The 12,688-nt window shown below is 44.5% G+C and overlaps 1 protein-coding gene across 10 annotated transcripts in view; it reads right to left on the reverse strand.

Annotated features, from left to right (window-relative positions):
- TMCC1 (transmembrane and coiled-coil domain family 1) overlaps positions 1-11,585 on the reverse strand; it is a 131,624-nt gene extending 120,039 nt beyond the window's left edge. For 2 of the 10 annotated variants that reach the window (XM_054699142.1, XM_054699128.1), the window contains exons 1-2: positions 10,907-10,957; positions 10,317-10,395 (exon numbers count right to left, since the gene is read on the reverse strand). The gene's annotated coding sequence lies outside the window, so the exon portion shown is untranslated. The other 8 variants (XM_054699168.1, XM_054699162.1, XM_054699139.1 and 5 more) reach the window with 7 other exon arrangements.
- Between the last annotated feature and the right edge of the window lie 1,103 nt (positions 11,586-12,688).

Genomic DNA, 12,688 nt, shown 5'->3' on the forward strand with positions numbered 1-12,688 from the left:
CTACAACTCAACCACCACAAAAAAAAAAACAAACCTCAATTAAAAAAGGAGTAAAGGATTTGAATATACATTTGTCCAAAGATGGTGTATAAATGGCCAATTAGCACATGGAAGACCACCACGAATTATTAAAGAAATGCAAATCCGTACCACAATGAGATACCACCTCATATGCATTAGGATGACTACCATAAAAAATGAAAAAGGGCCTTCCCTGGTGGCGCAGGCGATTGAGAGCCACACTGTGAAGCTGTCCTCAGCCTCTGCAGCCCGGGTTTGATCCCAGCCGGCAGGCGAGGGTCCCACATGGCACAGCAGACCTCTCCTGTCTTGCCCACTGCTCCCCTCAGCAGCGTATTTCAGTCCTTCTGCCTGTTCTGTTCCCCACTCTGTCTCTGGTGAATCTTCTCGCCCTCCCGTGCATCTGGCCTGTACCCCGGTTCTTGTATATTTTTTTTTTAAAAATGAAAAAAAAATTTGGCAAGAATGTAGAAAAAGTAGAATGTAGTTAAAGTATGAACTGTTGGTGGAAATGTAAAACAGTGCAGTAGCCATGGGAAAAGGTATGGCAGTTCCTCAAAATTTAATCAAAGAATTACCATACGAAATAGCAAGATTTCAGAGACAGAGTAATACACCTACATTCATAGCAGCACTATTCACAATAGCTAAAATGTGGAAGCAACCCAAATACCCACCAATCAATGAATGCATAAACAAGATTTGGGAGAGGGTACTGCCCCAGTACAGGCAGCAGTACACAATAAATAATTATTTAGCCTTAAAGAAAAGGAAATTCTGACATAAGCTACATCATGCATGAACCCAGAGGACATAATGTTATGTGAATTAAGTAGGTCATAGAAAGTCAAACACTACATATAATCCCACTTATACGAAGTACCTAAAGCAGTCAAAATCATAGAGACAGAAAGTAGAAGTGTAGTTTCCAGGGACCAGGAGGAGGGAAGAATGAGAAGTTACTGTTTAATAGGTATAGAATTCCAGTTCCACCGGATGAAGAGTTCTGGAGATACACAGTGGTGATGGGTCACACAATGATATGAACGTACTTAATACCACTGAACTGTACACCTAAAGATGTTAAGATGGCAAGTGTCATGTTATGTGTAATACAAATTTTTTTAATTAAGAGAAAAATAAAAGAAAAAAACATACATTATGTGCAGAGGGATAAGACAAATATAATGACAGTTGACCTCTTGTTGGAAACAATAGAGACCAGAAGATGGTAAAGCAACATCTTCAAAGTATTGAAAGTAAAAGACTGCCAACTTAGAATCCCACAGCCAGTGAAAACAGTTTCTATAAGTCAAAGTAAATTAAGACTACTTCAGATATACAAAAGCTAAAAGAATTCTGGGCCTCCCCGGTGGCGCAGCGGTTGAGCGCTGGGTTGCGAAGCTGCCCGCAGCCTCTGCGGCGCCGGTTCGATCCCGGGCTGCTCCCCGGCCACTGGAGGAGGGTCCCACATGGCGCGCAGACCTCTTCTGCCGCCCGCTGCTCCCCTCAGCAGTGTCCTTCGGTCCTTCTGCCTGCTCTGCTCCCCGCTCTGGCTCTGGTGAATTCTCTCACCTTCCCGCGCTTCTGACTGTACCCAGTGCATGTATAAACAAAACAAACAAACAAATAAATAAATAAAGCATGCCTCTATTAAAAAAAAAAAAAAAAAAAAAAAGCTAAAAGAATTCATCACCAGCAAACCTGCACTATAAAAAACATTAAAAGAAGTCCTTCATTCAGAAAGAAAATGTAGCAGATAGAAATCTACAAGTGAGCCTCCCTGACAGTGCAGGGGATTAACTCTCAACACTATGAAGCTAGCCCCAGCCATTGCAGTATGAGTTCGATCCCCGGCCATGGAGCAACACACATGGTGCGGCAGACCTCTCCTGTCTCGCCCGCTGCTCCCCTCAGCAGTGTATTTCAGTCAGTGCAGTGCCTGTTCTGCTCCCCACTCTGTCTCTGGTGAATCCTCTCACCCCCGCACCCTGTACCTCTCGCCTACACCCCAGCTACAGTATGCATAAATAAATCTTTAAAAAAAAAGAAATCTACAACCACCAAAAAAAAAAAAAAAAATGAAGCACATCAGAAATGGTAACTACAAAGGCAAACAGAACATATACACAGTACTTGACAAATGCTATTATGATAGCAGATTCACCAATATCATTAAAATAAAGAAAACAATCAGTGACAAGAATTTTCATAATATACTTATTTTCCAAATTGCCTGTCTTCCAAAAAATAATAAAGTACCTTGATTAACAGAACTCATGTCCCATTCACATTACTGTAAGTTAAAGTCAATATTATCTGTTTAAAAAAAAACCCCAAGATACAAGCAATTTGTCCAGTAATACAGTCTTTCAGAGAAGTAAAATTAAAATATTTTTGGTTCTAGTTCAATAATCTATTACACAAACCCTTTTAAAGTACATGCTTACAGAGAAGTTCCTTGGGATAAAGTATGATGGTGGTTAATACATAATTTATCTATTTTCCATGGCCTCCAGGGAACCCCAAAGTCAATTAAAAGTAAGCTACAAAGACAGCAAAGAATGCTCCTTGTTTTCAAGAAGTCTGGAAAACATTAGGTTTTAATGAATTTGACCAGGTTACCCCAAACTAGCATAACAAGAAAGCATTTGCCAAGTCCTCCTGAGAAAAATGAATATGAATGCAAAGGTGCAACAGCTGCAAAACAAGCCTCCAGGGTTCAGTGTATGAAATACAAAAAGGCAACACTAATATTTAATGCCACTCTATTATAGCCCAAACCTCAGGGGAAATGTGGTTAGCAAGAATAAAACCTCTCCAATATCACTGATGCCAAATAGATTACAGAATGGGAATCCTGCCTACTATCCCTCTGAATACATAATGTTAAACACGAGTCACTCACTCAGTGATTCCTTAAGACTAGGAGCAGATCTTATAATCCAAATTCACAGAAGAAAATACCTGCTTCTTTCAGAAAGGTAACTGAATGATAAATAACATAAATCAGGATTTTCCTCTAACAGAATTCTAGAGGAAAGCTACCCCATCTGAACCAAAATTCTTTTATAAAGAGAACAGAAAAAATGAAGCTATTCATCAAAATTTACTGATGAATACCATCCCAAGAGAAAGTCTTCTTTCTTTCAGCACTTTACCCTATGTAAGTCAATGGGTAGCTTTCCTTAATACAAAAAATATCAAAAGAAATACATGTTATATATCTAAGGGAATTTAAAACATGCTCAAACAAAAACTTATGAATATTCATAGCAGCATTAGTTATAATAGCCAAAAAGTGGAAACAACTCAGTCATGAACTGATGATAAAGAAAATGTGGTAGAGGGCCTCCCTGGTGGCGCAAGGGGTTAAGCACCGCACTATGAAGTAATCCACAGCCTCTGCAGCATGAGTTCAATTCCTGGCCAGCTAGGGAGAACCCCACATGGCGAGGCAGACCTCTCCTGTCTCCCCGCTGCTCCCCTCAGCAGTGTATTTCAGTCAGTCTGCCAGCTCTGTTCCCCACTCTGTCTCTGGTAGATACATACACACACACATACACACGCATCTCTGGCCTGTACCCCAGCTCTTGTATGTATAAATAAATAAATCTTTAAAAAAAAAAAAAAGAAAACGTGGTAGAGCCATATAATGGATTATTATTCAGCCATAATAAAAGAACTAAGTACTGAAACAAGGTACAAAAAAAGATGGGGCCTCCCTGGTGGCCTAAGGGTTAAATCTCAGTGCTACCAGCTACCACCGCTAAGGCCTGAGTTCAATCCCCAACCAGGAAGCTAACCCACAAGGCACAGCAGACTTCTCCTATCTCTCCCACTGGTCCCCTTAGCAGTGTATTTCAGTAGATCCACTTGTTCTGCCCGCCACCGTCTCTGGTGAATCCTCTCATTGTCCCCCCATCCCCATATCTCTGGTCTACACCCGTTCTTCTATGTAAAAATTTAAAAAAAGATGAACATTTGAGATATTTTTTTTTGAAGATTTATTTACTTAAGCATACAAGAACTGGGGTACAGGCCAGAGGCACGGGAGGTGGGAGGATTCACCAGAGACAGAGCAGGAAACAGGAACAGGCATACAGAGTGAAGTACACTGCTGAGGGAGCAGCGGGCGAGACAGTAGAGGTCTGCAGCGCCATGTGGGTAGCTCCCTGGCCAAGGCTCAAACTCATGCTGCAGTGGCTGTGGACAGCTTCATAGGTTGTGTCTTAACACCCTGTGCCACCAGGGAGGCCCAGAACATTTAAAATATTGCTAAGTAAAAGAAACCAGAAACAAAAGGCCATAGATTATATGATTCAATTTAAATGAATGTCCCAGAATAGGCAAATTCATAGGATGAGAATCACAGTAGTGATTGCCAGAGGACAGGGAAGAGCGACTGCTTAATGAACATAGTTTCTTTTTGAAAAGGGTGATGAAAATGTTCTAGAATTAGATAGTGGTGGTGGTTATACAACATTGTGGATATACTAAAAGGCAATGAATGACATTTTAAATGGTTAAAATGATGAATTGTTATGTGAATTTTACCTCCATAGAAAAACACCGAAATATTCCCAAGAGTTATCTAGTACTTATATCTCCCACTACTTAACAAATGTTGTATTTACAAAAACCATTCAAAAATCACTTCTAGGGCCTCCCTGGTGGTGCAAGGGGTTAAATCTCAGCACTATGAAGCTAGCCACAGCCACTGCAGCATGAGTTCGATCCCTGGCTGGGGAGCTACCCCACATGGCGCAGCAGACCTCTCCTGTCTGGCCTACTGCTCCCCTCAGCAGTTTATCTCAGTCAGTCGGCCTGTTCTGCTCCCCACTCTGTCTCTGGTGAATCCTCTCACCAACTGTACCTCTGGCCTGTACCCCAGTTCTTGTATGCATAAATAAATAAATCTTTTTAAAAAATGAAAAATCACCTCTAAAATTTAATATACTGACATTCTGAAAAAAAGCAAAACTATAGAAATAGTAAACAGATGGATGGTTGCCAGGGGCTGGTGTGGGAGATGTTAAATAGGTATAACACAATTTTTTTTTTAAGATGTGGGGTGTTAGTTTTTTTTTAAGATTTCATTTTGTGTAGAAAAACTGGGGTGTTGCCCAGAAATGCAGGGGGTGAGAGGATTCACCAGAGACAGAGTGGAGAGCAGAACAGGTGGATTTACTGTAATACACTGCTAAGGGGAGCAGCATGCGACACAGGAGAGGTCTGCTGCTTCTTGTGGGTTAGCTCCCTGGCCAGGGATTGAACTCGTGCTGTAGTGGCTGCCAACTGCTTCAGAGCACTGAGACTTAGCCCCATGCGCCACCAGGAAGCCCCCCAAATTTTTTAAAGCTGTGAAACTATTCTACACATAAAGGTGACATGATATTGTTTGTCAAAACACACAGAATTTCAAAGCAAAAAATAAACCTTACTATATTCAATTTTTAAATAATTATTTAAGAGGTAAAGGAATCTCAGCATGGAATGAAAAATATGACTGACTAATTTAAATCTATTACACATATAAAATAATCCCCAAAAGGGAGTGGAGTGCTGACCTAAGTGATGCTGGAAATAGGCCTGTAAGACTAAAGGCAAAGGAGTTATGCATAAGCTGTTCATAAACAACTGCCAAAGTCGTTTCCCACAGGGGCACAGATCAACGATTCTGAAATCACTAGGTATGTGTACTGGAATCGAAAAATTAAGTGGATAGTGAAGGATGGGAGTCAGGTTTCTCACTGGAAAATTGAAGGAAGCGAGAATGATCCATGTGGTAACAAATCAGGGTTAACAAATTAGGATTCTCTGGTGAATCCTCTTACCCCCAGCACCTCTGGCCAACACCCCAGTTCTTCTACACAAAATAAATAAAATCAATATAAATTCATGTTTAGCTTAATAAGGAAACGGTTACATACTGAAACATTTAGAGATGCATATATAGTCACAGCTTCCTGTATACACATACAGCTCAGTACTCTGTCTCTTAGAGGACCTTGAAGCAACAATACTCCTGCAGCACGCACCACTTTGAGTGCTCAGATCTTGGTTTTTGATGCCATTCTCCAATAAAAGAACTAGGGCTCCTTCGTAAAATGACTGCTCGTACAAATGGATCATCATATATAAAATATGAGTTTGAAACATCTTATATTGCCAGGAAAAAAAGGCTCTCAACACACATTGTCAAGGGATTATGTCAAAGGGGAGGGGTACAGAAGCCAAATCAAAGAGCTCCCAAAGGCCGAAGTCAGGACAATTTGAACCACACAATTTGCATAAAGCTCTACCTTTAAGGAGTTTCAGCACCATTCATCACTGATGGAGTGTGAGCTATGCCAGTGATGCTCCTCCAAGCATAGTATAGAAAGGCAAGAACAAAAGGGTAACTTGACAGTGGAGAAAACAAACACTAACTCAAGTAAGGTGATCAAGGTTAACATCAACACTGATAAATCTTACCAACAGTATGTACTGTTGATATACAATGAAAATAGTATTTTACCTCTGTGGTCTTTCTTCCAGAGTCATTTCACAGCAGTTTAACCATTAAAACAAACAAACAAAAAAGACAAGTCCCAACTGAAGATAATACTACAAAAATACCTGATCAGTTATTTCAAATTGCCAAGGTCACTAAAAACCAGGAAAATCTAAGAAACTCTCACAACCAAGAGGAACTAAAGAGAGACAACTACTAAATGTATGTGGCGACCTGAATGGTATCCTGGAACACATACACACAAAAAAAGGCTATTTAGGGGAAAAACTATGGAACTCTGAATAAAGTATAAACTTAATAGTTATTATTAAGAACCAATGTATCAGTATTAGTTTGTTGTGACAAATGTACATTAATAGGTGTTAATAAGGGAAACTACGTATGAGAAGGATAGAAACACACACACACACCCCCCACACCTCTGGACTACCCTCCAATTCTTACATACATAAATAAATAAAAACAAATCTTTAAAAAAAAGAAAATATTAAGTTGAGAAGTATAGAAAAATGTGTATCTGGTCTATGGAGACAGTCCAGAATTATGAGAAGACTTCATCAAGGCAATAAAACTTGAGTTTGTACCTAAAAATGTACACTTTACATTTACAGGGCGCCAAAGTGAAAAAGAACAATGATAAACTGGTATTCTTACAGGAAAATCAGAAATCAGGGGGGTAAAAAAAAACTAACTAAAAGAAATAAAAATATTTAGCCCTGAAAAGTGAAGACTTAACTGGGTGATAGTATCAGTGTTTAAATACTTCAAGGGTCATGTGACAGAACTAACAGTTACATCATATACCCATTTAACTTAAGGCTGATCTCTGGTAAAATGCAACTAACAGTCAAGGACATGGAGAGTGACAGCTGTTCAACTGAGCCACAACAGGAAACGTCAATTTGGAACGACAGGAAGCAGGTGGCCAACTTCTTCTCTACAGTTTTTCAAAGGACAATGTGCATGTGAGCTCAGTGAAGCAAAAGTATGGATTCAAACCCTGCAAAAACATTCATTGACTATTTACCATATGCAAGTTACTTCCACATATATTATTTCATTTAATATTCACAAGACATCTGCAAACATTTATCAATGTAGTAGAGGCTTAATATAAAAATACAATAAGATAAAACTGCAAGGAAGCAGGAATACATTAAAGTCCCCCATCATCCTTCACTCTCTAATAAGGATTTGATAAGTATTTTTAAAAGCAAAATTGAAAACCTACATATCTACATGAATAATTTATTTCTTCTGGCTCCCTCCTTCAGTCAAGCTCTGCAGCTCAGTCTAGAAAGTGTTTAAGAATTATGATTGATTACATGTACAAAATATGCATGCTGTACTTTTCAAGCAATTTCAGGGATTTTCAAGTATAACTTTCAGCTTATGTGATTTTTTTCTTCCTGCACTGACGTAAGAATTGAATCTTGGGAAGAGGTAGCACCACACTGAAACTTATTCTGAGGCACTGTTAGAGCAGAATAAAGAGGAAGAAAGGGTGAGTTCTAACAACGCATAGGGCACTCTAACAATTAGAGCTATTTCAAAGTCTGCGTTGTCTACCTCAAAGTGATCAATTTTCTGTCATCAAAGGGATTCAAATAGAGGCTGAAAAACTACTGAAAACATATTAGAAGAGAGAATTTGGGTAAGAAGACCTCTTCCAAGTCTTAAATTCCGTAATAGGTTGCCTTATAAAACCTGACAGAAGAGGAACTGAGTTGAAACAATCTAGAAGCCGACAAAGGCAAGAAAGACGTATCACATAACAAGTTCAATTCTGGCCAAGATAAGAGAAGCTCATTTCCACCTGCAGATCCTCACACTTGCTGTTACATCTGCCAGGAAAGCTCTCCTGCCTTTCAGAAACTCAAGCATCTTCTCCTTCGGGAAACTCACCCCTCCACCCCCCAACCTCTCCTCCACCTGTCATTCATCACATCAGCTTGTTTATTTTCTTCATAGTTCTTATCAGGAATCAGAAAACTTTTCCTATAAAAGGCCAGACTATAGTCCACAGGCCAAATGAGCATGCCCCAAATTTTGTATGGTCTTTGAGCTACAAATGGCTTTTCCATTTTTAAGTGGTTGAAAAATAGAAAAGACAACGATTTTATGACTTGGGAAAATAATATAAAATTTGAATTTCAGTGCCCGAAGTTTAATTATAACATAGACATACTTGTATATATACTGCCTATGGGTACTTTTACACTAAAACCACAAAGCAGAGTAGCCGCAAAGGAGACTGTATGGCCCTCACAACTTGAAAAGCTTACTTTCTGGTCCTTAACAGAAAAGTATCCCAATCACTGATATGAATCATTACGTGAAATTATCTTGCCTATTTGCTTGTTATACTCATTCTCACACACATAAGACAAAGCTCTATGAGGGCAGGGATCTTGTCTGTTTTGTTTCCCTACTGTACCCCCGAGCGGTACTTAGGAAAAAACCCTGTAACAAAGCTGGGGCTCAGTAAAAATTGTATAAATTAATGTACAATCTGTAAATGCCAATCTGAGTAGTTTAAATTTAAGTCCTCAATCATTACAGATTTTGTACATATTTGATAAACACAAAAACTCTTGCAGAAAAGAAGAATTATTCTAGTAGAAAGGGCAAACAGCTTAAAGAAATGGTGATCACCAACTAGTCCAAATCATTTTGTATAGGGAAATGATCTGGACATAAATCATAAAAGATTCTCTCAACTACTGCAAGGTGTTTCAACATTCTGTCAGCTGACTGTACCTGTTTACTTAAAGTGCAAAGGCACTGAGAACTCTCACTTCCTATACACAGTAACCAGTACCCACACCCACAACATGCAGAATCCTAATAAATGCTCATAATTATAACATTCAAGTTATGTCCTAATGAATTTTTAATATCTAAATTTTTCCTATGTTAGTGATCAGCAATCTATTCTGTAAGCAGCTGAAAACTCTTTAGAAATTAAAAGGTTACCGCCCACAGACCAGAAACAGCTTTTTAATCTTTCTATACTAGCCAAAGAGTGGGTGTGTGATTTCATAAAAATACAAGCCAACTCTGTTAGTAGAGGACAAGGTATTGTGGAGTTAGAATCCTACCTATAAGCAACGTTTGTTACATGACACTAGTAAAACTACCACCTACTCATCTACCCAGTGTCACTCTTCTAATCCACAGATGAAGAAAAATATATCTACCTCTGGAGGAATCTTGATATTAGCACATTAGCATTTTCCTGAGGTCCTTTCCTCTAGGCTTTGTAATAATTTCTGTATACAGACACTTCAAAGACAAGAACTGACTGGTTTAACCCATCAGTTCTGAAATTTAAGATAGTGGTCAGAAAGCATAAACAAATTCAAGTTTTATTTTAAAGCAGCTATCCGCTTTTTAAACCCTGGGTTTTTGTTTTTTGTTTTTCTTTAATTTATGGAGTTGGCTAATTTAGCAATTCAGGCCTTTCATAGAGCAGCTTATGATACAGGTCCCTCTGATGAATGTGTTACACTTACAGCAACCATTTTGGATGAGTGTGTGCGTGGTCATCTTCTGTGTCTCCCTGACAAACATTAATCAGGGTGAAAAGACAACCTGCAGACAGCCCTGGCTAGGTTCCAGAAGACTGCTGTGTAAGGTGTCACCAAAAGAAAGACAGGAAACCAGCCAAGAGCCGAGAAGGGCTGCTGCAAGAAACTCCAGATGCGCCTGGGGATCCTCACCATCGATGCTGTTTAAGGGATGCACCAAACCAAGCCTGGGCCGACACTACACACACCTTGCTTCGGCAGAGAAAGAGGATTTGCAGCGGCGGAAGGCTCGGCGAAGGCGCCACTCACCGCGTCCCTTTCCAGTTCCTAAAAGGGTTAACAAAGAGCGCTCTGGGGCCAAGCCCGGCCAGCCCGGATTCGCAGCCCACCTTGCACCACCCATGCCCCGCGCTCCCAGAACCGCAAGTTCAAAATCAAAACAAAAGGTGCAGAGCTGGTTTCAGGTGGCGAGCGCGGAGCCTCGGGGACCACTTCTCGGGACGCCGGGGCTCGCGGGGGCTCGCCGGACCCCGGGGCACCCCCAAGCCGCCCGCGGCCTCGGCCCAGCCCCGCCCTCCTGCCCGCGGCCCCGGCGGGGCTGCCGCGAAGGGGGTGCGGGGGGGGCGGCCGCGGGTCACCGTGACAGGGGGGGGGTCGCTTCCTAGGCCCGGGGCTCCGGCCCCGACCGGGGGCGGCCGCGGGTCCGAGCCGCGCCAGGCCGCGAGGCGGAGGCCGGGCCCGCGCCGGCGGCGCCCCCGCGCCCTGCCCCGCGCACGCCGCCGCCCGCCGGGGTGCTGGGCCCGAGGGGCCGCGGGCGCCGGGCCGGGCTCGCACTCACCGGCGGGGAGGGGAGGAGCGGCCGGCGTCTCCGCCAGCGCCGTCGCTCGGGCTCCAGCGCCGGCTCCTGCCGCGGCGGCCGCCGCGCCCGGTCCATCCCCCCGGCCCCCCTCCCGGCCCTCCCCCCGCGCCGCCTCAGCCGCCGCCGCCACGGCCGCCTCAGCCCCGAGCGGGAGCGCGAACCGGCTCGCGGAGGCGAGAGCGCGCGCGCCCGGCGCCGCCACCGCCCACAGCCTCCGCCCCCGGCCGCGGCGCACGCGCGAGGCGGCGACGGGCGCGCGCACGCCGCGGCGGCGGGGCCGGGCCCGGAAGGCGGGGCCCCTGCGCGGGGCGCTCGGGCCCGGGCCGGGCCGGGCCGGGCGGGGCGGCGGGGGCCGGCCGGGCCCGGCCGTGAGGGGGGCCCCTCCCGCCGCGAGCCCCCGGCACCGAGCGCCTCAGGCCCGGCCCCGCCTCCCAGAGAGCCGGCGCCCCGGGCCGCGCAGGCCCGAGCGGGTCCCCGGCCGCCGCCCCGGCCGCACCTGTGCCGCGTCCCGCGGGTCGCCCGCCCGCCGGGGTCGGGGGCGCTGGGTCAGGGCCGAGGCCGCCCCGCCTCACGCCCGGTTACCTCCGAGGAGACCGACGCGGCCTCCAGCCCAGCCCGTATTATTCCATGTTCCCGGCCCGTTTGTTCGCTCATCACTTGGGTGTTGGGCGTCTGGCGGCCGCTAGGCCCGGGGGAGTCGCCCGAGTACGGCGTTGGGGCGAAGACCCCGCCCGCGGCAGGCGGGAGTGCTGGAAAATCACGCAAAATTAGGATAAATTTGCAGTTAGTCCATAAAAACCACTCCCGAGAGGGACAGGACCCTGAGAGCACCTGCGGGCGCGAGTCTGACTGGCGCCAGTTGAGCGAACCCCAGGGGTGAGGCTTCGCGGTCAGAGTGGGGCGCTGAGGCCCACCTGCCTGTGGGGGGAGCCGAGTGTGGGCTGAGTAGGCTTTGGTGAAGATGAGGGTTTGAGACTTTCACCTGAGCATTCAAGGACGCCACTGAGGATTTTCAGCAGTGCTGCTGGGGGAGCAACTTAAACGTTGTCTTTTTTTTTTTTAAAGATTGATTGATTGATTGATTGATTGATTGATTGATTGATTTAAGAGAGGTCTACACGCCATGCGGGACCCTCCTCCGGTGGCCAGGGAGCAGCCGGGGATCGAACTGGCAGCTTCACAACCCAGCGCTCAACCGCTGCGCCACCGGGGAGGCCCAAACGTTGTCTCTTTTTTAAGTGATCACTCGTCACTGTGAAGAGTGGTCTGGAGCAGGAGCTCAGAGTCGGGGAGGGGGTCCGAGGGAGGCGGCTGCTGTTAACAGTCAAGGCAAGATAGACGGTGATGGGGAGGAGTACTTTTGGGGGAGATAAATGCGTAGGGCTTGATGATAAGCTGGATAAAGAGGGAGCCAAGGGAGGTGGCAAGCTTGACTCAGATTTGAGGTTGGTGGGGGCTGCAGTTATTGAGCTCTGAAACTCTAAAGGAGGCCCCAAGGAAAATAAGATGGATATTAAAAATGTAAATGTAAAAGCTGAAAGTCCAAATAGATTTTTGGAAGAAAACAAACTCTCTGTGACCTTCACCCAGGCAGAGATTTCTTTGGGACACAAAAAGCATGGACCATAAAAGAAAGAAAGAAATTCTTCACAAATTCGACTTCATCAAAATTTAAAACTTTTGTTCTCTGAAAGAATATAAGAAAATGTAAAGCAGATCCCAGTTGGGGGGAATTTGAAATGCAGTATATCTGACTTGTAT

This window comes from Talpa occidentalis, unplaced genomic scaffold (genome assembly GCF_014898055.3).
Source record: "Talpa occidentalis isolate TD23 unplaced genomic scaffold, MPIMG_talOcc4v2.1 talOcc4.10, whole genome shotgun sequence".
Classification (NCBI taxonomy): Eukaryota; Metazoa; Chordata; class Mammalia; order Eulipotyphla; family Talpidae; genus Talpa; species Talpa occidentalis.